This window comes from Polypterus senegalus, chromosome 2, assembly GCF_016835505.1.
Source record: "Polypterus senegalus isolate Bchr_013 chromosome 2, ASM1683550v1, whole genome shotgun sequence".
Taxonomy (NCBI): Eukaryota; Metazoa; Chordata; class Cladistia; order Polypteriformes; family Polypteridae; genus Polypterus; species Polypterus senegalus.
This window is the reverse complement of record NC_053155.1, coordinates 69,771,203-69,793,227: the sequence shown is the minus strand read 5'-3', so window position 1 is coordinate 69,793,227 and position 22,025 is coordinate 69,771,203. Positions and strand designations below refer to the sequence as shown.

Sequence of the window (22,025 nt, the reverse complement as noted above, 5' to 3'; positions counted from 1 at the left end):
ATTATCATCCACTGATATTCCTCAATACATCAAACGTACCCAATCCCATTTTATTTACCTTCAAAAATATATCCCTATCAAAACTTTTCACGTCGCCCCTGTATTGCTCAGCTTCGTTGTCCGCTAAACTCAACAATGCGGACCACTTAAAGGATTTGACAGTCAATAGCAGGTGCACAAACCGCAGATTCGCGCTCACGGAGGGGGAGGAGTCAGCGCGCAGGTAACTTGGCTTCTATTGGCTGACCGCATGGTTCAGTTTTGTCCCGGACAGCAAGCCGTAAGGCACTTACAGTGCAAGCGCGAGACGGCCAGGAGATGCACAGTAATAGCGGAAAGAAAAGAAGAGAAGAGCTTGATGCAGGTACACTTACATTTTCTAAACCTGATTGTTTTTGGAAACTAAGAGTGCGAAGAGAACTGCGGGGCTTACTGTGACGTTGTTGGTGTAGTCTATTGGCGACTTCAACCTTCTGAACACCGGGGGCGGGCACTGGTGGGGATGTGTGCGTAAGGTCGTATGCAATTCCCCTGGAGACTCGGCCGTCTTTCCCCACTCCAAAGACAAGGTGTCAGAGTGATAATGTAATCTGGCCCCTCTAAGGTTGCTGCCGATCCTGGAGGGTGTGTTTCCGGCATCCATGACCCTATATAATAAATGCGGGGTTGTAAATTGCAGCAATAATCTGTACAACTCTATGATACTGGAACTGACACCCCTGTGGTGTGCAGTCCCCTTAGGTTTTCATTTATACCATGCTTTTTAAATGGTATCTAAATCGGTAACAAAACAGACAGTACGCCCAGTCGGGGTTCAGAATCAGATTGAAATGGGCATACTACATGCAAATTCGCTTGCTAGCTTAGCCGTCCACTCGGATTTAAATGATATGGGTGTGTGTTCACAACGTCGTACAGGCGCCACGTCCAGGTTTGCCTCCTGCCTTGAACCCTGGGGTAGTTTGGGATTTCCAGTGACTCATTGATAGAGAAAACGGTTTTGATGAAAAGTGAGTTTGATGAAATGCCCAGGTTCGCTTTTAAAAGTAGTACACTTTTGTGAGGTTTCCACAAAATAGTTTTTCGCGGTGATCGATTTAGAGATTTTCAACCTTTATTAAAATAATGCACAACTCCGCCTACTGTATTAATGTTTTAACTACATTGGATCTTAACTATTCACAAATATATGCTTATGTAAATCCAAATAAAATGTTTCAAAATATGCAATGCACAACTACAATAGGGTAGCAAAAAGCAACGGAATGCCTTAAGAATGGATGGATCGACAGATTTAAAGAATTCTCACAGACAACTATAGGTTTTGTTTTGCTAATGGGACGACGCAGAGACAGCAGGACCACACTTACCACGAAAGTAATGTTATACCGAGTAAAGCTCCAGGTAGACCGCGCTCCGTTCCTCCCTTTAATCAAACAATCTTTTGACAATCATTTAGCGTCGCCTGAAGGAGAGCACATCGTCCTGATTGTATTTCTATGTTCACAAATCAGGTCTCAAGTATCGCAACTCCTTTAATTTTCATTATATGTAGGCCTATTAAAAAATCTTTTAATGAAACTGTTTATCGAGAATGACAGTAAGTCATATTTTCCAAAATCGGTATAGCCTCAGCTTTCACAGTCAAGTTTCAGGTCAAGTGTAAAATTACAACGACAAAGTCATAAGTCCGGCCCAAAGTTAAAAGCCATTAAGTAATCAATTACACATTTAGGGTTTCACGTCCACGATGTTTCTGGATGAGATACTGGGGGTAAATCAGCTATCAACTACCCAGATGCGTCTCGGGGACTGAATGATCTGCTGTCGTTTGTCCAACCTTTTATGTTTTTATGTTCTTCAAGCCTTACTATGAAGGTAGAAGAGCGATGTTGGAGCATTTGTAGAGTTAAACATTTCCTTTATTCTTTTTGTATTTTTTTTCTTTATAAGACGCCTTTTCCTTTTCATATCATTCGAAAGAACAAAGAATGACGCTAATGGAACACACGTATTTAAAATCACGTTTCTTAAAAATTGTTACTTAAAGTAAGATTTTCTTTTAAAACCCTTAGCAGATGATTTAAGCAGTGTCTTACCTGTACCAAAAATGAACGTGGTGTCAAATAGAAGGTCAAAACAATTTAGCTTTTTTTATTTCTTAAAAAAAATCAGATGAAAGTAAAGGCATTTATTCATTATTTATTTTGCAGGTAGAAATATACTTGCTAGTTCTTACAACCTCCGTGCCAATGTTTGCCTCTGCCTTGTAAAAAATATGTCTGAAAGAGGTCCAGGGTCATAAGTCAGGCTCCTTCAACCTACTCTGAAATAGATAAAGCAGGTTTGAGTTTGTAATGTTACCTTGTTTTATTCTATTATGTTGCATTATATCTAAGAATATGTTGTAATGCTAAAAGTTACATTCACAAAGCCTTACTAACTAATACTCAGCCATTAAAATCAATACAAAAATATTTTTCCTGAAAACTGAAATTGCTAAATGCATGTTCAGATGAGAATTTTTTATTCTATCAGTAAATGAACAAGTATTACTGTTGGTGGGTCAGTATGGTAGTGCAATGGGTGATAGATGTCACACTAAGTTCTCCTGAGTCTGTATGGGTTTGTCTGCGGATACTCTAGTTGAATTCCAACATCTACAAAGAAAAATGTTAAGTTTGTAATGAGGTTTTCCAGAATGGAGAGAAATTATCAAAAAAAAAAAAAAAAAACTGACTGCACTAAACCTTAATTTTCAATTAATTTCAGTTTATTTTTGTATAGCATTCTTCACTAATTGCAGGTTCAGAACAATGTGACGTTGTCTGGTAAAACGCAGTTATAGAGTTTACTATCATAATGAGTACATAAAGACAACTTTGACAGTTTGAAACTGATTAACATAAAATAGATCCTAGTACTATTTGTCAATTAATTAATTGTTGAAATCTGCCCATTTGCCATCATAGGAGAGGAAAAGAAAAACTCCAGTCACCAGCATCCCTGAAAAAAATAAATCTCCGGAGGGCAGGGGATCATGGTCAGTTATAATAGAGAAAGTTAAAGACAAAGTTGGACACAGTCACAGTCCAGGAGACCTTGGTCAACTAACCAGCCACCCACTCCTGGACATTCTTAATAGAGTCTACAATAGTCAATGCCATCTAATCTGACAACAGAATCTTTCTGTCCATTAATTCCAGATCTCACAGTGTTCTCAGGTGTATTTTTCATGGGCTAGAAAACAGCTTGGCAGTGGTGAAGTGGCACCAAATCCCACATTAAGATACCAAGAGAAGAAACAGAATAGAGTAGGATTGGTGATGGTTCATAATTATTGTAATGGTTATATTTTTGTACAAGTGACTAATAAACAGATGAAATATGCACAGCTGATTAGCAGTTCTAGTCAGCATATACTGTACAATATTAAAGTGTGAGTCTTCAGCCTGGATTTAAAAGGTGAGAGGGCTGAAGTGAAATCTCTTGACTAAGCCGGAAGATCATTACACATCTTTTAGGTCCTGCAACTAAAGCTCAGCTTCACACAGTTATTTTGTTAATTCTTGGAATCTTTAGTAGGCCAGCATCTTAAGATCTTAATACACACTTGCTGTGTTTATAATTAATAATAATTTCAGATAGGTAAGCAGGGTCTTGCCCATTTGAGGTGTTCTATGTAAGAAGGATTATTTTGAAATATGCCGTAAGATGAACTGGAAACCAGTGTAATGGCTTCAGAACAGGAGTGATTTAATAATATAGCAATCAAGGTAAATTAAAAAAGTATATATATTAAAAGTTCAGAAACCCTAAAATAAAAAAATTACAAGATTCAAAAATACAAAATGTGTTGTCCATTACAATGCATTAAAAAGTATAAAGTGCTTCACTGTATATTGGTAGCGTGGCTAGTATGTAATATCTGACTACATGAAGACTTCATTTCCCAATGCTAATGGTAGAGATGTGCAGCATCAGGTGGATTCCGGCACTTCGCCTGGACAGACACCAATCCATTAAAGGGCTTGCTTATGAACACACACACACTTACGAAGATCCAGTTTTGAATCACCCATTCATCTAAATATGGCAGCGAGAAACGATGAAGTCAAACGAATTAACACAAAGATTGTCGCTCGGTTACACAGCAGATTGATTAAATGCGTATCAATAGACTATGCTGAAGCAGTTGGTGATGATCATGTGGAAGATGAAAACATCAATATAGAATATCTACAAGCGTCAACACTGTCCGGCTTTCCACCGGCCAAATTACTGTTGAAAGTAGGATATATAATAATGTTATTGCGAAAGTTATGTATGAGTGATGGACTATGCAATGGGACAAGATTAGTTGTATTAAAAATTGGTCAAACAATTCTAACATGTAAAATTTTAACAGGCAACAAGAAAGGTAATGTAGTACATATTCCGCAAATAACAGACACAAAAGGAGATCTTGATATGCCATTCATATTAAAACATTTACAATTTCCCGTGAGAATAGCTTTTGCTATGTCAACTAACAAATCACAGGTACAAACATTCAAAAAATTTGGTTTATTTATTAGAGAGAAAGAAACGATATTCACTCACGTAATGAGTGAATACACAGTTATAGGTTGTGTTGTCACAATGTAAATCCAAACATGGAATCAAAATTCAATGTTAATTCCAAATATTGTGTTGATTGAAGTTTTAAAATAAAAGTGAAAATAATACATATGTAACAATTCCTGTGAAAATAACAATCTCTTTAAATTGTATATCCAGTTAACCAAACCCCGGGGATTGGTGAGCAAAGCGAGCAGAGGGCGGAGCCTCTAGTCATTAACAATAAAATCTGATTGAAAAGTATTTACCGCATGAGGCCACTGAAATAATAATAATAATAATTAATTACATTTATAAAGCTCTTTTCTAACTACTCAAAGCACTTTGAGAGTTGTCGCAAAATCAACAGAGGGTATTCAAGCAAATTATATAAAAAAAAACAGATCTAAATCTGTTAAGTAGTTCTCTTGTGAAAAGCGAACAGGCGTTGGATTTTATATATACAGAGAATATACACTTTGCAGATAGTTAAATCAAAATGCACAGTTTTAACAATGTCATTTAGACTTGCTAAGTACTGAAAAATTAGTGCCAGCTTATTAACATTGTAGTATTTATTTCATTTAATGTCCCGTTTTCCTATTTATGCCCATTTAATGGTTTTCATGTATCCAGTGTTAATTCAGTGTTCAGTATTCAGTGTTAAGGCGGAGTGGTGGCTCTGAGGCTAGGCAATCGGAAGGTTGCCAGTTTAAATCCCGTAAAATGCCAAAACGGACTCTGCTCTGTTGGGCCCTCGAGCAAGGCCCTTAACCTGCAATTGCTGAGTGCTTTGAGTAGTGAGAAAAGCGCTATACAATACAGTTTATTTTTTGTGTAGCCCAGAATCACACAAGAAGTGCTGCAATGGGTTTAACAGGCCCTGCCTCTTGACAGCCCCCAAGCCTTGACTCTCTAAGAAGACAAGGAAAAACTCCCAAAAAAACCCCAGTAGAGAAAAAATGGAAGAAACCTTGGGAAAGGCAGTTCAAAGAGAGACCCCTTTCCAGATAGGTTGGGCGTACAGTGGGTGTCAAAAAGAAGGGGGTCAATACAATACAATACACAGAACAGAACAAAACAAACAAGTACGTAGCAGAATTTAATAATGGATGACATCACATAATATGATTTGGATTTGTTTATATAAATGCAAAAAGAATTATTAATTTTATTTACTCAGCCTTTTATCAGCATCTGTGCATTTCCATGACTCTCAAATTTTCTGCCATTTTTAAGATCCCAACACTGATGAATCCACTCTTGTTCTTTTTCCAATATCCTCATTTGTGATTGTGTGGAATGGTATAGTAAGCGTGGTGAAGTTACACCATGCAAAGGTTTTTTCTAATTGGAGAATAGGTAAAATTATAGAAAATATTGGTTAATAGACTGACAACACAAAAGCCACGTGTACATAGTATTTTAAGTTTCCTTCAAAACTGTGTGTCATATCCTTGGATTCTAGTACCATTCTGAGTGTTGTGGCATTCAATGCTTTTTCATAAAAATTCGCTGCATTCTAAATTTAATTAGTCAAGTGACAGAGATTTTACTGACATTACAAAGGAAGTGGCAGTCGGAACTAAGATGTGTTAACCACATTTTGTGGGAGACTGGTGTTTTTAAAGCTAAAGTCAAAACTACAATTCAGTTGAAAAATACATTTCTCAAGAATTAAAGTCTCTTGCATTCCTTTATTCTTCAACACAGTTCTCACAGCTTTGCAATGGGCAGACATGGCATCATGCATAACGTTGCATATGAAGCTCATGCCCAGTAACACATATGTGATCAGTAAATATTTAAACAGATGCTCAGATTAGTAACAGTCCGGAGAAGCCAGGACATGGAAAAAGTATTTTTGGAAGAAACAAAATCGGGTGGCAGGCTCAATTTCTTTATTTCCTTATGTATCCCATTGGTGCATGTGATAAAAATCTTTTATTTAACTGAATTGATTGTTTCTATATAAGATTTTATATGGCACCTTTATTTTGTAGGCTTATATATGTTAATGATTCTTAAAACCCATGATTCAATTCTCTTGTAGGTTATTATTTATCACTAAAAAAACTAAGTGTTTTTCCCAGGAAATGATACAATGGCTTTGAGAGGAGTGAAATCCATAGAAAATGCTACACACACACACACACACATCATCATCCAAGTTAGCTGACTTTGTCTTATTCAACTTGGGTCACCAAAAAAATCGGTTTTCACGTCAGGACTTTTAAATAGTAGAGCTTCGGTACAATAAACCATTCAGTGTCTAACTAGGAGTTTCAACCCCACACACTTTCTCCTGGCAGTATCCACAATGTACTTTTTCACAGAGTGATACAGCACAATAATGAAAACCAACAGCAAGAACTAAGACGAGAAGCTAACAATGTAGCATAATATTAATAAGAAGCAATAAAATGCATATTAAAGAGTAATACTTTATTTAACTGAGTTCTAAGCTTAATTAAATACAGAGACAGCAGTAACACACTGAATATCTATTGAACATTACTGCTATGTACATATATAAAATAATTGCTTGCTTATTTGGTCCTCTGTAAGATTTAGGATATTAGTTTATTATTTTTATGGGTCGGTGGCAATTCGCCTGGATTATAAAGCACAAGTGTTGCTTCTTAAGTCTTGACCACTGATTCACTCTTTGCTACTCAGTGAACTTCATTTGGAATTTTTTTCTCAGGGTATCTGTAGGTTGGTGAGAAGATATGCCCGACATTAGGCCTTGTATATGCTTGTCCATGTTGACTTAACTACACTAAGTAGATTTTCAGATGAGTAGCATAAATTTAAGGCAGAATGTAATACAACAATTAATTTTGAAAAACTGATTATAAGCATGTCTTGTATTGTTTGTGTATGTATTGATTGTTTGTGTACTGAGACACTGACATTCTGGAGCTGTTTCAGTTTTTTCATGGGACACTGTGACATCTATGACATCCCAAAGACATGTATGTTAGTTTGATTGGCAGCACTAAAATTGCCAGTTGCAAGTGAGTGCTTTGATGGCGTGGCATATCTTTTATGGCTTGTGCTGGCCTTGTTTCAGACTTTTCCCCACAACACTGACAATGATTAAGTAGAACTGTTCCCTTATCTTTAAAAATGGGTAATGTACAGTAGAGTGAGTAAGATTTTATTGAACCTTTCTTTGAGAAGTCTGCTGTAAAGAATTTCATTTGGCAATTTTTGCTCAGTTTGTGCAAGTTAGTCAGAACATATGCCAAGATATTAGGTCTTTGTATATGCTTACATATGGACACAGACTACTGGGGAGATTACATCTAATCTTTTATTCCCACCACACCTAACCCCTTTTGTTCAAAATTCTATATAAATATATATATTTAAGAAATCTTTAACTTTTTTTCTCCTAGTGCTATGTTCATTTTTAATTATAGTTATTATGGTGTACTATTTTAATTCAATTTTCCTGTGTTTTGATTGTAAAAACTGATATCATTTCTTATACCTTGGCTATTCTACCTGTGTCTGTAGAACAATGTTTTATGTTCATACTTTCATACTGCAAACAAATTCTCCCTGCAAAAAATAAAGCCTTCCTAACCCTAAACCTAATGTACAGTCAGCCAGAATTGTGTCTGCTGCTTCTCATCCTTAAGTAAATACTTTTTTTATATTAACTAAATGAGCCTCACTATGGAAACACTTGCACCTACATTAGGTATTGTATCCCATGGTGTACATTATCGTAAATGTTTAAGCCATTCACGGAGGTAGCTGTTTAGCATCCAGGGGTTCATGGAGGATGAATCATGTGCTGAGTTTGCACTAAAATATCACAAGGCAGCAGACATAAAGCAGTAATGGGAGAGATTTCTACTTTCAAAAGAAAATGCTTAAACTGCTCATAGTATATTGCGATTCATCAGCAGCACCTTGGGCCATGTTTCCTCTAAATGTGCTTTAGCTTGTTGATTTCATCCACATCTCATTTTTGCTGCAGCACTTCAGTCCTCTCCTTAGTGAGTCCAGGTCACAGCACCATTTGTCTCTCCTCAGGTGATCTCTTAGGGCTGCTGGGTAATCCAGTTGCTCAAGTTTGCATCTTTTGTCTGCTGTCTGAGCAGAGACACACTTCACAATGCTGTCAGGACTTGTAACTAGTAATAAGCATTGTTCTACTTAATGGCATGGCCGTGTCCATGAAAAATAATGAAAATTTATTACAGTGAAAGTAACTACAACAATAACTGCACATTTCACAAAATAAATCAGAACTTACACTAATGACATCTGGACAATAACTAAAGGAATCATTTTTGAAATAAAGTAAAACTAATCAGAACAGTCTCTACTGAAGTTGACAATATCTCCAAATTTTAAATGGGAAAAAGTGTTCTTCAGTGAAACTCTGACACCATGGCATGCTAGCTAGCTGAGTTTTCAACCACATTAGTGCAGATTGAAGGCAGAAGTGTTCTTACTTACGTTCCTGGCTTCCATTGCCACCTGCAGTTCTATAGATCCCACCAAAAGGCTCAACTGAAGATGCTGTGTCCTTTTTTCCTAATCCAAATTTTCCTCTGTGCTGATCTACACCAGTCAAAAAAGTTCAAATGGCCTAAAAGCATTGGCATTGAGTTATTGTTAGCCATGAGCCAGTGATTACTTTTTGCTGTGAATTCAATTTTATGTAAAAGGTTCAATTTGCAAACATGTTTTCGAAACTATGGTGCTTCACACCTTCAAAATTCATGCCACAGAATCAGGAAGAATGGTGTTTAGTTTTATATGTTAAAATCTTTATTTTCATCTCATTTGACACATTTTTTGTCCATGTGCAAAAGCATGGGAGAGTTTTTTCTGATGTAATTTGATCAGTGAGGCTAGACTGGCAAATCTCAGATTTCTGTCTTATCCATAATTAGTTATTTCTGTAGGCGTTTGGCCACCACATGGTTTTTTCCCCCCATCAGTCTTGTTCATGCCTGGACCCCTCATTACCACTCCCAGAAACATGAAAATGGCTAACAGTGACAGGTAAAATTTATTATCCATATCACATTTCCAAAAGACACCTTGAGTTCAGACATGTTTCCTGACAGCCGTGCTGCATGTTCGCGTAACGTCATGCTGCTCATTGCGGAAAGGACTCAAAGCCCAATAATGTGAAGGAGGATGCCTGAACCGCCAGTTCTTTGGTCATGTATAACTGTTTTTGCACTTGAAGTGTATGAATTGTTTCTGCAATGAAAATGAACAGTCGTCCTGTGCAATGTGTCCCACTGTCAGCAGAGCTCACTGTGGTTCTTTTCTTGTTAGCAATGCTGCATGCCTGAGCTGCTGTTCTTTTCCTGTCAGCCAGGTCGCATGGCCACACTGCTGCTTGCCACAAGAAGGATCAAAAGTTCAATTACATGGCCAGTATAACCTGCACCACAAATTTTTGAATGACAGACAACCCTTAGCATTTTAGTTATAGATTTTAGTCAACGAAGTAGCCATTGCTAAAATTTAAATACTAAATTGTTGAAAACATTGATGTACTGAATGTGTAAAAGGATTGATGCGAGATTTCAATTCACCAGGAGATGGTTTGTTTAAGCATAGAAGTGGTCAGACCAGACAAAAGTGAAATCTGTGAGATCCTACAAAAATCAAAATGGATCAAGGTGAGAATCATAGTTCAGCAACAAAGGAAAGTTAAACCAAACACACAACCCTAGCATTGGGCCAACTTGAATTTAGAAACTACTCTACAGGGAGATGTGGAAAGTCACGTGGTGTCTCAACATTGTGACGTGAAAAACAAATAAAACATGATGTGTGGTAAAATAACCTTGTCAAATTGCATCTGAATAAAATTTAACTCACAAAAACCGAATTCTTAAGGAAAAACCAACCATTTTTCTTCAGTCCTGCCTATCCTTGAGTAGGACGGTGGGGAAGCTGGAGCCTACCCCAGCAAGTGTCAGGGACAAGGTAGGAACAATCCCTGGACAGCGTGCCAGTCCATCACAGGGTGGGAAAAATCATAAAATACAGAAAATTATACATACAACAACTTGTTAATATGATACCTAGTGGTATTAAGTTTACAAAAAATATGTTCAGTCCATTTATTCTTTCCAGTGTAGAGAACGCCAGAGAAGAGAATCCACTGGCTTATTTCATTAGAAGAACACAATGGTGGACGTGTAATAAAACACTGACACGCAGACCACACCTTAGAGGAGAGAGTCTGGGAAACAAGTTAAAACAAGCTGTTAACTCAAGAGCTTCTAAGCTATGTTTAGAGTGTTAATGTATTTAATTGGGACATTTTGCCTGTAATCAACACTAAAATCTATACTATAGCAAAGTGAAAAAATTGAATGTATTAGCAGGCACTGCATATTTTAATAATAAACAATTTGTTCCCAAATAACTTGGCTTCACCTGAGTGTTTTGTGTTGTCAAGTGCTTCTTGTAATTTAAATTCAGGTCACAAGTGCTCAGTGGTAAAGCCACTGCTGTTAACTGTCTAGAACAAGAAAGGGCAGCTATTGTTACCTGAGCTGGCAGGACTGTCTAGGGCTCACAATGTGCCACTCAGAGGCAGCCAAGCAAAAGCATGACTGGGTGAAATAAAACAAAAAAGACAAAGTTTGTTTTGTGAGGGAATAAGTCGTTCATAAAGGGAAATCTAAAGCAACATTTGTTAAGAAACTGTGGAGAGGGAGAAGCATGAAGGGTAATGATTAAACAAAGGCTCAAATGCAGGGTGGAACTGCTTTTACAGAGGTCGTTACAGAATTTAATCGAACGGCCGTGCCCAGCCTTGTGTGTGATGTAACCCTATACCTTGTCCTTCAGTCTCTAGTTGCACCCTCCTGGACAGTGCCATGTGACTAGCATTCCCACCTGCAATGGCATACTGTCACATAAAGTTACAGAACAAAAGGCAACCTGAACAACAGCAGCATTGGGTATCTGTTCAGCTGGGCTTCTGAAGCCTTAAAAAATCAACAAATACACACATTTCAGTGAATTAAAAGCATGTTTACTTTAGTATGGTATAAATATATTTCATGATAAGAGGCAAAGCAAAGATTTGTCACATCTGCTCAAATGTGATAAAAGAACTAATTGTGTAAAACGTGTGGGTTTTTCAGCTGCCCATTGAATTAACTGTTTTGAGCTGAGATCACTGTGGTGCAGGAAAAAAAAAAAAACCTGTACCAGGCACTTGTATATCTATAAATTTTTTTATTCTTCTATGGCTAGTCATTTCTTTCATTATCCTTTGTGCCATTTTTAAGGCATTTTGTATGGGTTCCAACTGTGAAAGACACTATGTGAGATAGGTCAGGTCAGATTAGGTTGGGGAGCATGCACTGGTACAGCACATTGCCGCACCTACCATACAACCAAACAGCTTGAGATCCCGGTTGGCTACCTCCCAGGCAGACATGTGGTCCAGGTCCATCCCCCAGAAATGATTATCCATCTACCGCAGCAAGGTATTACGTGGGCATCCCCTTGGCCTGGTCTAGCCACTTGGGTCCTCAACAATGAGGATCCTGTGAGCCGGATTATCCCCAGGGAATTGTGCCATATGGCCATTGTGCCATAACTGATGATCACTCTCAGTGCAGGTAATGTGCCTCATTCGGGACTCCATGAGCAACAACTCATTTGACACAAAGTCAAACCAGCACTGCCCAAAGAATCCTCTGAAGAGACACAGTACAAAAGGTGTTCAGTAATTATCTCAGGTTATGTTCAAGTCTTGCAGCCATATAGCAAAACAGGAAGCACTAGGACTCTATATAGACTTGGACTGTCGTCCTTTTGCAGCGATATCAGGAGCACCACACACCCCTTTCCAATGACTTTATGAGGAAGAGTCCTGAGACATGAATGTCATTGCTGAGGTAAGTAAACCTCCTGACAACGTTGGCATTCCCTCCGCAGACAGATACACTGTTGATGGCTGTGCCCAAGAGGTCATTAAAGGCCTGGATCTTAGTTTTTAATCCAGGACACTCGGGAAGCTAGATTTCATACTCCTCGCTCAGTCTCTTGGGAGCACCGATTAGAGCCTCCATGGACTCCATAAAGATCACAGCATCATCAGCAAAGTCAAGACCAGTGAATCTTTCCTCACCAACAGATGTTCCACAGCTGCTGGACCACATGATCCGTTCCAACACCCAGTCCATGCAAACATGGAACAGAGTAGCAAGAACACAACCCTGATGATCCCCAGAATCAACTGGGAAAAATGCATAGGTTCTGCCTCGTTTCTACACAGCACTCACAGTACCGGTGTATAGGCTGGCCATGATATCCAGCAACTTCAGGAGGATCTCCAAGAGCCTCAGGATGTCCCACAGGGGAACTCAATCAACTGAGTCGAACGGTTTACTAAAATTAACAAAGGCTGCAAAGAGACTAACCTAATTATAGCAAAGACATTTGTCCACAAAGTAGCCAGTACAGTTCTTGCCTGCTTGCTGTTGTCCCATCTTTTTGAGAGTGGAGTACATGCCAGGCATCAAACAGAGAAAGAGAGATAGAGTGAAAGTACAAAGTAAAGATCATTCCATTTCATTTTATGAAAGGTACGAGTAACATAGAACGCACAAGGCTCTGGATAAAAAAGCTTTTGTTAGCTTTGAGAATGCTTTTGCTTTTCAGGTGTTGACCTCATTATGACTTTGGTAACTCTCCATTGAACTCTCTACACGCTATAAAAGACAAATGGTTGGAGCAATGCTACTGCCCCCATCACCCCTCCCAATCCCCTTAGCAACAGTCAGGAATTCACAGTTGGATAATTCTCTCAAGAGCTTAGTAAAAAATAATAATCCTAATGGAAATCCATGCAGAAAAGCTGAAGTATTCAAACAGCAATCATCAGGCTTAGTGGGAAGAAATTCAATAGAAATTAATTTTTTATAAGTGGCAAAAAGACAAGGAAATGAATACTCTAATTATCTGACTTTGCAAAAATTATAATTCAGTTAGCCTTTTATTGTTTGCTATCCACTCTTAGTAGAGATGTACAGTATCTCTTTATTGAAAAAGTGCTGTATTAAACCTTAAAATTGTACATTTTAATTAAATGTCAAATTTTTAATCAATTACTTATTTCAAATACTGTAGTAGTATGGTTATTTGACATGTGACCTTATGGCATAGCATAGACATCACTGTCCTCGTGGATTACAGCAAGACTACCCACTTAGGCTCTAGAACATTCTCTTTAGGTCCCAGTTTCATCCAGTGTATGCCAAGACTCCAAGTGCAAGAGTCTGAGTTTGATGCCTGGCTGGGGATGAGTTATGGCATGTGTGTCTGGCTTGATCTATGCGACAGTAGTGTCGGTGGTGGGTGTTATGATCGGATGCCTTCATTTTTTTATTTTTTTTTTTATTTTGGCTGTTTTCTTTGCATTGAGATTAGGGTTTTTAAACCCAAGCAATTATTTTTTTAATGACTTTATTTTTTATTCATAGTCATTTTTAGTAATGGTAAAAATTAAGTGTTCTCCCACCATTTTGTTTTTCTTATTGGCGACACCTTTTACTGGTCCCATTGCTATGGCACAGTGGGCAGTTTTCAAGGTGCGTGTCCCAGAAGTCACGCTTGTCATGAGTGCAACTGAAAAAATGTTTTTGCCCAAAAGACAAAATTCTAAAGCAACAAAATTTAAATACAGAACAAAACAAGCAGTACCTTGAAACAAAAAGGGGCCTGTTTTCACTTTACATGCTTCCACTGGGATCTATCATTAGAAAACATAATGTTAATTTTCACTCATACACAGATGACACCCAGTTATATGTTTCTTTTCTTTTTATTCTTAATTAGATGTGTTAGTGAATTAAAGGAGTGGATGGATGAGAACTACTTGTCTCTGAACACAGACAAAACAGAGATGTTAATTGTTGGAGGGAAATATGTTGATTGCAATAATATTTTGTGATTAGTTAACTCAGTTGGAATCACCATTAGTTTTACTGAATCAGCCCACAATCTAGGCATTTTCTTTGCCTCTAGCAATTCATTTAAAGTACTCATTACAAAATTGTCCAAAACATTTTTTTTTTTTGCATTCTAAAAATTTTGGGAAATGAAGGTGTGCTCTAAATATGCGGGATAAAAAGAAATGAATTAATTAATTTATTTCTAGTCGGATTGACTATCGCAATGAAGTTGTTCGATGGATGTTCAAATTCTTTTTTTATACAGTTTTCAGTTACGGTAATTCAAAATGCTGCTGCAAGAATTATTACAAGAACAAGAAAATACAAACACGTAACTCCAGTTCTTAAATCCTTACCTTGGGTCCTGGATAAGTTTAGAGCACATTTCAAATAAATATATAAAGCATTAAATGGCCAAGGTCTGGCTTACTTATCTGAACTCATCATTACTTTCCAAACAGAGCACACATTAAGATCTTGAGATGTCGGTCTGCTCATGATTAATACAATAACATTGGGATGTTGAGCTTTTAGTTACAGGACCCCCTAAGCTGTGGTCTGCGTGCTACTATAAGAGGTGCCCCTTCAGTCTCAGCTTTTAAATCCTATCTGAAGACTCACTACTTCAGGTTTAGCATATCCTGACTAGAGCTGCTGATTAACTGTGCATGCTGTATCTCTGTTGTTAGTCATTAGCACTAAAAAATAAGTAATATGATTTTTATAATTTCTTACTAAAACCACGTAGTCTGTTTATCTTCTTGGTACTCAAATGTGGCACTTGTTTCCACTGCTCTACTGCCAAGTTGTTTTCCTGCCCATGGGAAAGTCATGTCTGCTAAAGGAGCACTGGAATCATTGGGTCAATGGGTCCTTTTATCAGATTGGCTTGCCCAGGACTGACTCAGCTGTGGAATGGCTAGTAGGGCTTTTTGGTCTAAAGCTCCAGGACTCAAATCCGAATCCTCATATGTGATATAATCTCCTCTTGCATTTTGCTTTGTAGCTTGTACTATTACTACTGTACTTTTGTATTGTATTCCTGAGGTGTGTCAAGAAATAAATAGACAAAAACAAATATAAGAATTTGGGGAAGCCTCCCCATATAATGTTTGGTGAGTAGTAATGGCCTCTTTGTAAAAGTTACAGAAGATGTTTCAATACAGATAGGGTGGATCTTTTATATTGAAACAGCAAGAAGGGGAATTTGAGGACGTGGAAATGACGTAATCTATTGGAGGAAATGGAAGAGACATCATCAGCTGGAGCCGGAAGTGATGTCATCTGGTTGGGATAGAATTGGAAAAGAAAGGTTATTCTTCTGTTGTTCTGTTGAAAGGGGGAGAAAGGCGTTAGTACTTGTTTCTAACCCCCTATCTCTTGTACTTTCATTCCCATTTGGACCTTTTGGACCCTTTGGCTGCCTTCCAAGCGCATGTGTGTGACAGGAGGCAATGATAGATTGGCCATCTAGCTCTGTGAAGAGGATTAATTGTGTTCTGTCGTATGTGTTGTATGACACCCATTGCACTCCCAACCTACCTGGATAGGGTTCTCTCTTCCAATTTCTTTTCCCAAGATTTCTTCTATTTCAATTTTCCTACAAGGAGTTTTTTTTTTTTTTTTGGGACACTGCCAGAAAATAGGGCCTGTTAAAGCCCATTGTGGCACTCTTTCTATGATTTTGGGCTATACAAAAATAAATTGTTGTTGTCTCTCTATCCTTAGACTCCACTCAGCCATCTCTGTGGTATAAACAGCAGAAGTAAGATTCCTGTGACAGCGGCCCACGAGTGACTCCTGTCATGGCCATCCATTAGCGTCTTCCAGAACGTGCTGAACCCAACTCTTTCTTCCCTTCACCTACTTCCCTAGGAGTGGCCGATTCTGCTCCCAAGCTCTATAGGAACGTTCTGATCTATCCCTAGAGCGCCTCTGCCTGCACACCTCTGCGGGACTTCATTGACCGATTTCCAACCTTCCGCCAGCACCGGCTCTCAACAGATTATCTTCTCTCTTTATTTCCTCCAGAATTTTATTTTCTCAATTTATTCTCCTTTCTATCCTGCTCAGGTTATTTACATACTCTGAGGTTTCAGATGATCTCGGTCTAATAATCCATGGAACGTAAATGAAAATATCAGCTGGGTGGATCGTGCCTTCACATGCAAACAGGAGCAGCCAATTTCTTCATTAGTGATTCCAGGGCCACCTAGCTTTGCATCCACACAGACCTACCCCCGGTGCCAGAGAACACTGTTTTAATTTTAAAATTATGCATGATGCCATAGACCCCTAACTCACTTCACCACATGGTATAGCAGCAGTATTGGAAATGTTGGGGTAAACGACCTGAAGGAAGTACAAAGGATCCACTTGAGGGATAATATGGTCAGAACACATTGAAACACAATACATGAAAAGGAGTGCAAACAATATGAATAAGCTTTTTAGATATTGTACCTACAGTAAATATAATCTTTTGTTTCTTCATTTCCCGTGTGCACATATTCATATTGGGGTCACACAGTAGTCCATTTGGTATGAATTCCCGTTGAGCTCTGTCTGTGCAGAGTTGCATGTCCATTCCTTTTTTGTTTGAGTTGTTTTACTGGTAGACTTGGTTTCCTACCCCATAACAAAAACATGCAATTTTTTAAAATTATTTACTATAAAATTACTTGGTATGAGCAAAATGGGGGGAAGAGCTTGAGTGTGGGTTGCATTGTACTGATTGGTTCCCATCTTACATCTAGTGTTGACCAGATACATGTCTGCACTCTAAAACTGGATACGCAAATTAGAAAAAAATGGATGGATGGGTATATGTTTTTTCCAGGACAACGGTGAGCAGCTTAAATACAAAGTTTCATCCATCTTATAGTTACTTTACTCATGCCTGCCTTTGCCCTAGTTAGTTCCTTTTTAAGCAGTCACCTGATGATGAAAGCACACAAGTGCAAATGACACTGAATTATTTGCTTTTTAGGAAGAGCATATTGTTATGTCCTCCTGTTTTTACTCACTGTTAATTGAATGCGTTAGAAATCATTTAAAAGATCCAAATATTAGCAATTCAGTGAACAAAAATGAAAACTAAATGTTGCAACATTGTCATCTACTGCAAACTATACTTTATTGAAGCAGGAACATGAAAGTATAATTTAAATTGGTTTATTTCAACATCCTAAAGATGTGATATGACATGTATCTGTAGCCAGAGACAAGTCGTGTGATAAACTGAGGTCCTGGCTTGGGCTGGTTTCCATGTTCTATCCAATGCTGCTGCATAAGCTTTGATTCAACCCCATAATTAAAATGCATGGATGGATGGATGAATGAATAGATGAGAAACCTCTTAGTCAGCCGTTTTCCTTTGTTTCGCTAGTGTCTTTAAAGCCTGGTTTGCAGTGTTTTATTGCATCCTGGTTATGAAACGTCAGTACATTGTTTGACTGGAATGCATTCCTTAATAAATTCCATGTAGGTTCTTATTTGCAATATTATACAGATAATTAAAAGGTAAACTATTCAAAGAATTCTGAAAGCTTCTAGGAAGCTCACAGTTTCTCCTGGTGGCTAAGGAATTGGACTGGAACACATAAGGTTGCAGGTTCAATTCCCCATTAGTGTTTCATTTATAGGTTTAACATTTTGTTTTATGGGGTTCATAATGATATGCTGTATGTCAATACATAGCACTGATGTTCATTTTCTTGATTTACACATACTGACATAGATGCAGGGAAGTGGGGCGAAAGGGGATAGGGATTGGGGATTTATGACAGTTCTGGTGCAATGCTGGAAAAAAGTTGTGAAGCTAAAAATTATGCTCTCTCTGTCTTTTTTTTTTTTCCATTTGACATTTCTGTAAGACGTCTGAATTAATGACATATCCCAAAAGTGCTAAATCAGTTATCTTTCAGTGGCACTAAAACCAAAATAAGTCTGTAGTATCTCTTACAGTGCTGACTGCCCTAATATAATGACAAAATTCTTTGAAACAGAAGTGTAATGATTATCCCTACCTATTATTCCAGTTTGTAGTATCTTTGCTAATTTATGCAAAGAACTCACCATAACCATCCAAGTAATGCACAGTGCCAGTTTTTAAGCGAGATAGCAGCTATAGAGATCTTTTTTTAGCATGCCATGAGCAAAGGTGTAGGTAGAGCAGTGCTTTACAACCATTTTTCTGTGGTGGCACATTTTTTTATTCCATAACTATTAAATCTCTTATATGCGAAACTGTCCAAAAGGGTGGCAAAAAAAGCAGCTTAAATGAGCCTTGAGCAGTGCATTCAAAATCAACAGTCATTTTGATTGTTTACTACTTTGACACATCAGTTCCTCATTTGCTATGCCAATTTGACAATTAATACACTGGCCTTGTTCCCTTATAGCCTTCTTTTTCAACTTGTGTTTTAGGAAGGCATTCAAATTCATGTTGTACTTGCTCAAGTAGTATTTTGTTAAAAGTTCATTTTTAAGGTAAGTTTAAACTATGCCATTAATTTTTTTTAATTCCTTTCTGTTGATTCTATGTTAATTTTGTGTTTCAGTGTGCATTTACTTCATGATTTATGTATCAGTTTTATAATTACATGTTTTAATGTTAAATGTGATTTAATTGTGATTAATTACATACATTTATGAGATTAATTAATTTTTTAAAATTCATTTACAGCCCTAATATATATATATATATATATATATATATATATATATATATATATATATATATATATATATATATATATATATATAATACACACACACACAAACATATACGCAGTAGTGGTCAAAAGTTTTAGAACACCTCAGATTTTGTTTTCAAATTTAATCAGTTGAAATGCAATAAATGACCTAAAATGGTAAAAAGTTAAGCAGTAAACTACCAGAGGTTTAAATTTAAAGTTTAGGTTAACAAATACTGAAAAAGAAAGGAAATATCAGAATATTACAAATGGGCCTTTGTCAGGCTAAAACTAAAGGGTTAGAACCTACAGATTTTCTGCAGCAATAAAAGTAAAGTAAGCATTGCAAGTTAAAGCAAACAATTTGCACAGGTGTCCCAACTTCTGTTTATTATTTAAAAACCCTCTGTCTGTCTTAAAGAAGAGTTGGAACAGACTGTGTTATTACTCTTTCTGAAGTACCACTTGTACAGTATTACATTGTAGAAAGTTGTAAATTCCAGTGATAATGGCAAGAAGTTGGCAATTAACAAATTTAAATGAGACGGAGCATTATTACCCACAGAAGTGTAAGCCTTTCACTTAGAGAAATTGCAACAGAAAAAAATCAAAGTGTCATTGAGTACAGTGGTGTTCTACACAATTGAAGGAAGAAACTGAAACAGGAAGAGATCTGGCAGACCCAAAGTAACAACCCAATCAGAAGACAGGTTTCTGAGGGTCACCAGCTTGTGTGATAGGCGCCTAACAGCACAACATATCATTTCCATCAAAACTCCCACACAGGGCCACAATATTTACACCTTCACCTAGTGTACCAAAAATGTTGCACCTACACTGACTGTACATGTCACTAAATTATTTATTTTATTTAAGGTGCTGTTTGCAACTTTACTTATTCTTCACAGTATAGGGTGGTCCAGATCTAATTATGCAACTTTTAATGCAATGCAGGAAAACAATACAAGACAAAAGAATTGTTTGAAATATCTTGTAATAAACGAAAATGGACTTATATTGAATTAATTCACTGATTTTCCATGTAATGCCCCACTTGTCCTCCATTCAGTTGGATACAGGCTTGGAGTAATAAACTTAATAAGTTATAGTGTAATTAAAATTGCATAATTAGATCTGGACCATCCTGTATATATACCAAATACTGAAACGCTTACACTGTGAACTGAAACGTATGCACTCTCTGTTGTGTCAGCAAATAGTAAACACTCTTTATTCACTTTGCCAGCATTTTCTTCCTCATATCATGGCAATACATACAAGGTACGATAGTATTTTATTTCATACACTATATACTAATATTTAGTAACTTGACTATAACAGACCAGTAGAACCTACAAATATTGAGGAGGTTGTGGATTTGTTTGTTTATTGCTGTAAACGTCCTACTGAACAGCATCCAGACGTGACACAGGGCTGTCTTAACGTATGGACACAGTGGGCACTGGCTGGGGGCCCACAATCTTTCCGATGCCAATGTATGTTTTTGTTTTGCTATCAAAACAGTGGCCCTTTGCCCGGGGGCTTGAGATGCTGTTAAGATATCCCTGGGGTTGTGAGCATTATTCAGACTTACACAATGGTGTGATGTTGGACCAAAAATCTCATGACATATTATTTTCCTCATAATACAAATGTAATATAGATTTTTAAACACTGTTTAATATTTTAATCCATTTTTTTTTTTTTGTACATATATTTCTCAAAACTGCTTAATCAAATAACTGGCCTCCTGGCTCAAGGAAGGTGGGGAGGTGCATTTAAATATGCCAAGTATGACTTTTAGTATAACATAAACACTTCAAACATTTAATTTATTGCATGTGCTGCCTAAATGTGCAGCTTGTAAATGTTGCTTTTTGTAATAAATGAAAGTAAAACGTGATTCAGTGTTAAACTTTTTGTCTGGCTATGAAGCTTGAAAATATATTTATGAAAACATGCTTAAGTGAAAGATGTAAACAAATGAAAATCTTTAATATACAATAATAATTATCCCACCATGCATTTTCTAAACCTACTTTATCCTTAGCAGAGTTTATTAGACTTTAGAAATATGTTTGCAACAGGAATTTATCTTTTGTCGTAGAAATATTCAATTGTAAATAGGAACAATCAGACCATTGTACATACTCCTCGACAATAGGTCCATGGCTGTCTTCCTTATCTTGTAAAAGACCTACAATGACAGAGTCGTCTGCAAATTTCAGGATGTGTCTATCCTTGTGTGTACTCCTGCAGTCATTTGTATATAGATAAACAAAAGAGGAGATAGCCAGCACCCTTGCAGAGTACCAACAAATGTACATCGGCTATTAGAGAAGCAGCCATTAACACTCATTCTTTGTGTTCTGTTTGTTGAAATAGTCCAGAATCCACCCCAGCAAATTAGAGTCCAAACAGAGCTGATCAGTCAGTCTGTCAATTTAAATGTGGGGCTGGATTGTATTTCAGAGAAGCTGGATCATATCCCAGCACGCATAATGTGCAAGGCAGGTAGAGGAGGTGAGGTTGGGAGCATGCACTGATACAGCGCATTGCCACAACCTGCATATGACAAACCATCTCAGGTTCCTAAATTAGGACCAGAGCGCAGCCGTGTAACGGGTGACACCTCAGCACCACACGAGTTTGAATGGAATGGAATAGTGTGAGTTTTTTTATACCAATCCTGCCACCAACCCCCCAGGCTCTCCCTGAAATTTGGAGGATCTGCTTGCAGGGCTGAATGCAGGTTATTATCATA

At 37.4% G+C, this 22,025-nt stretch overlaps 1 protein-coding gene across 1 annotated transcript in view; it reads left to right on the top strand.

The window, feature by feature from the left end:
* The first annotated feature begins 282 nt into the window (after positions 1-282).
* Positions 283-22,025, top strand: part of cracdla (cracd like a) — a 163,704-nt gene continuing 141,961 nt past the window's right edge. Inside the window, exon 1 of the mRNA XM_039743918.1 lies at positions 283-364. The gene's annotated coding sequence lies outside the window, so the exon portion shown is untranslated. The remainder of the gene's footprint in view (positions 365-22,025) is intronic.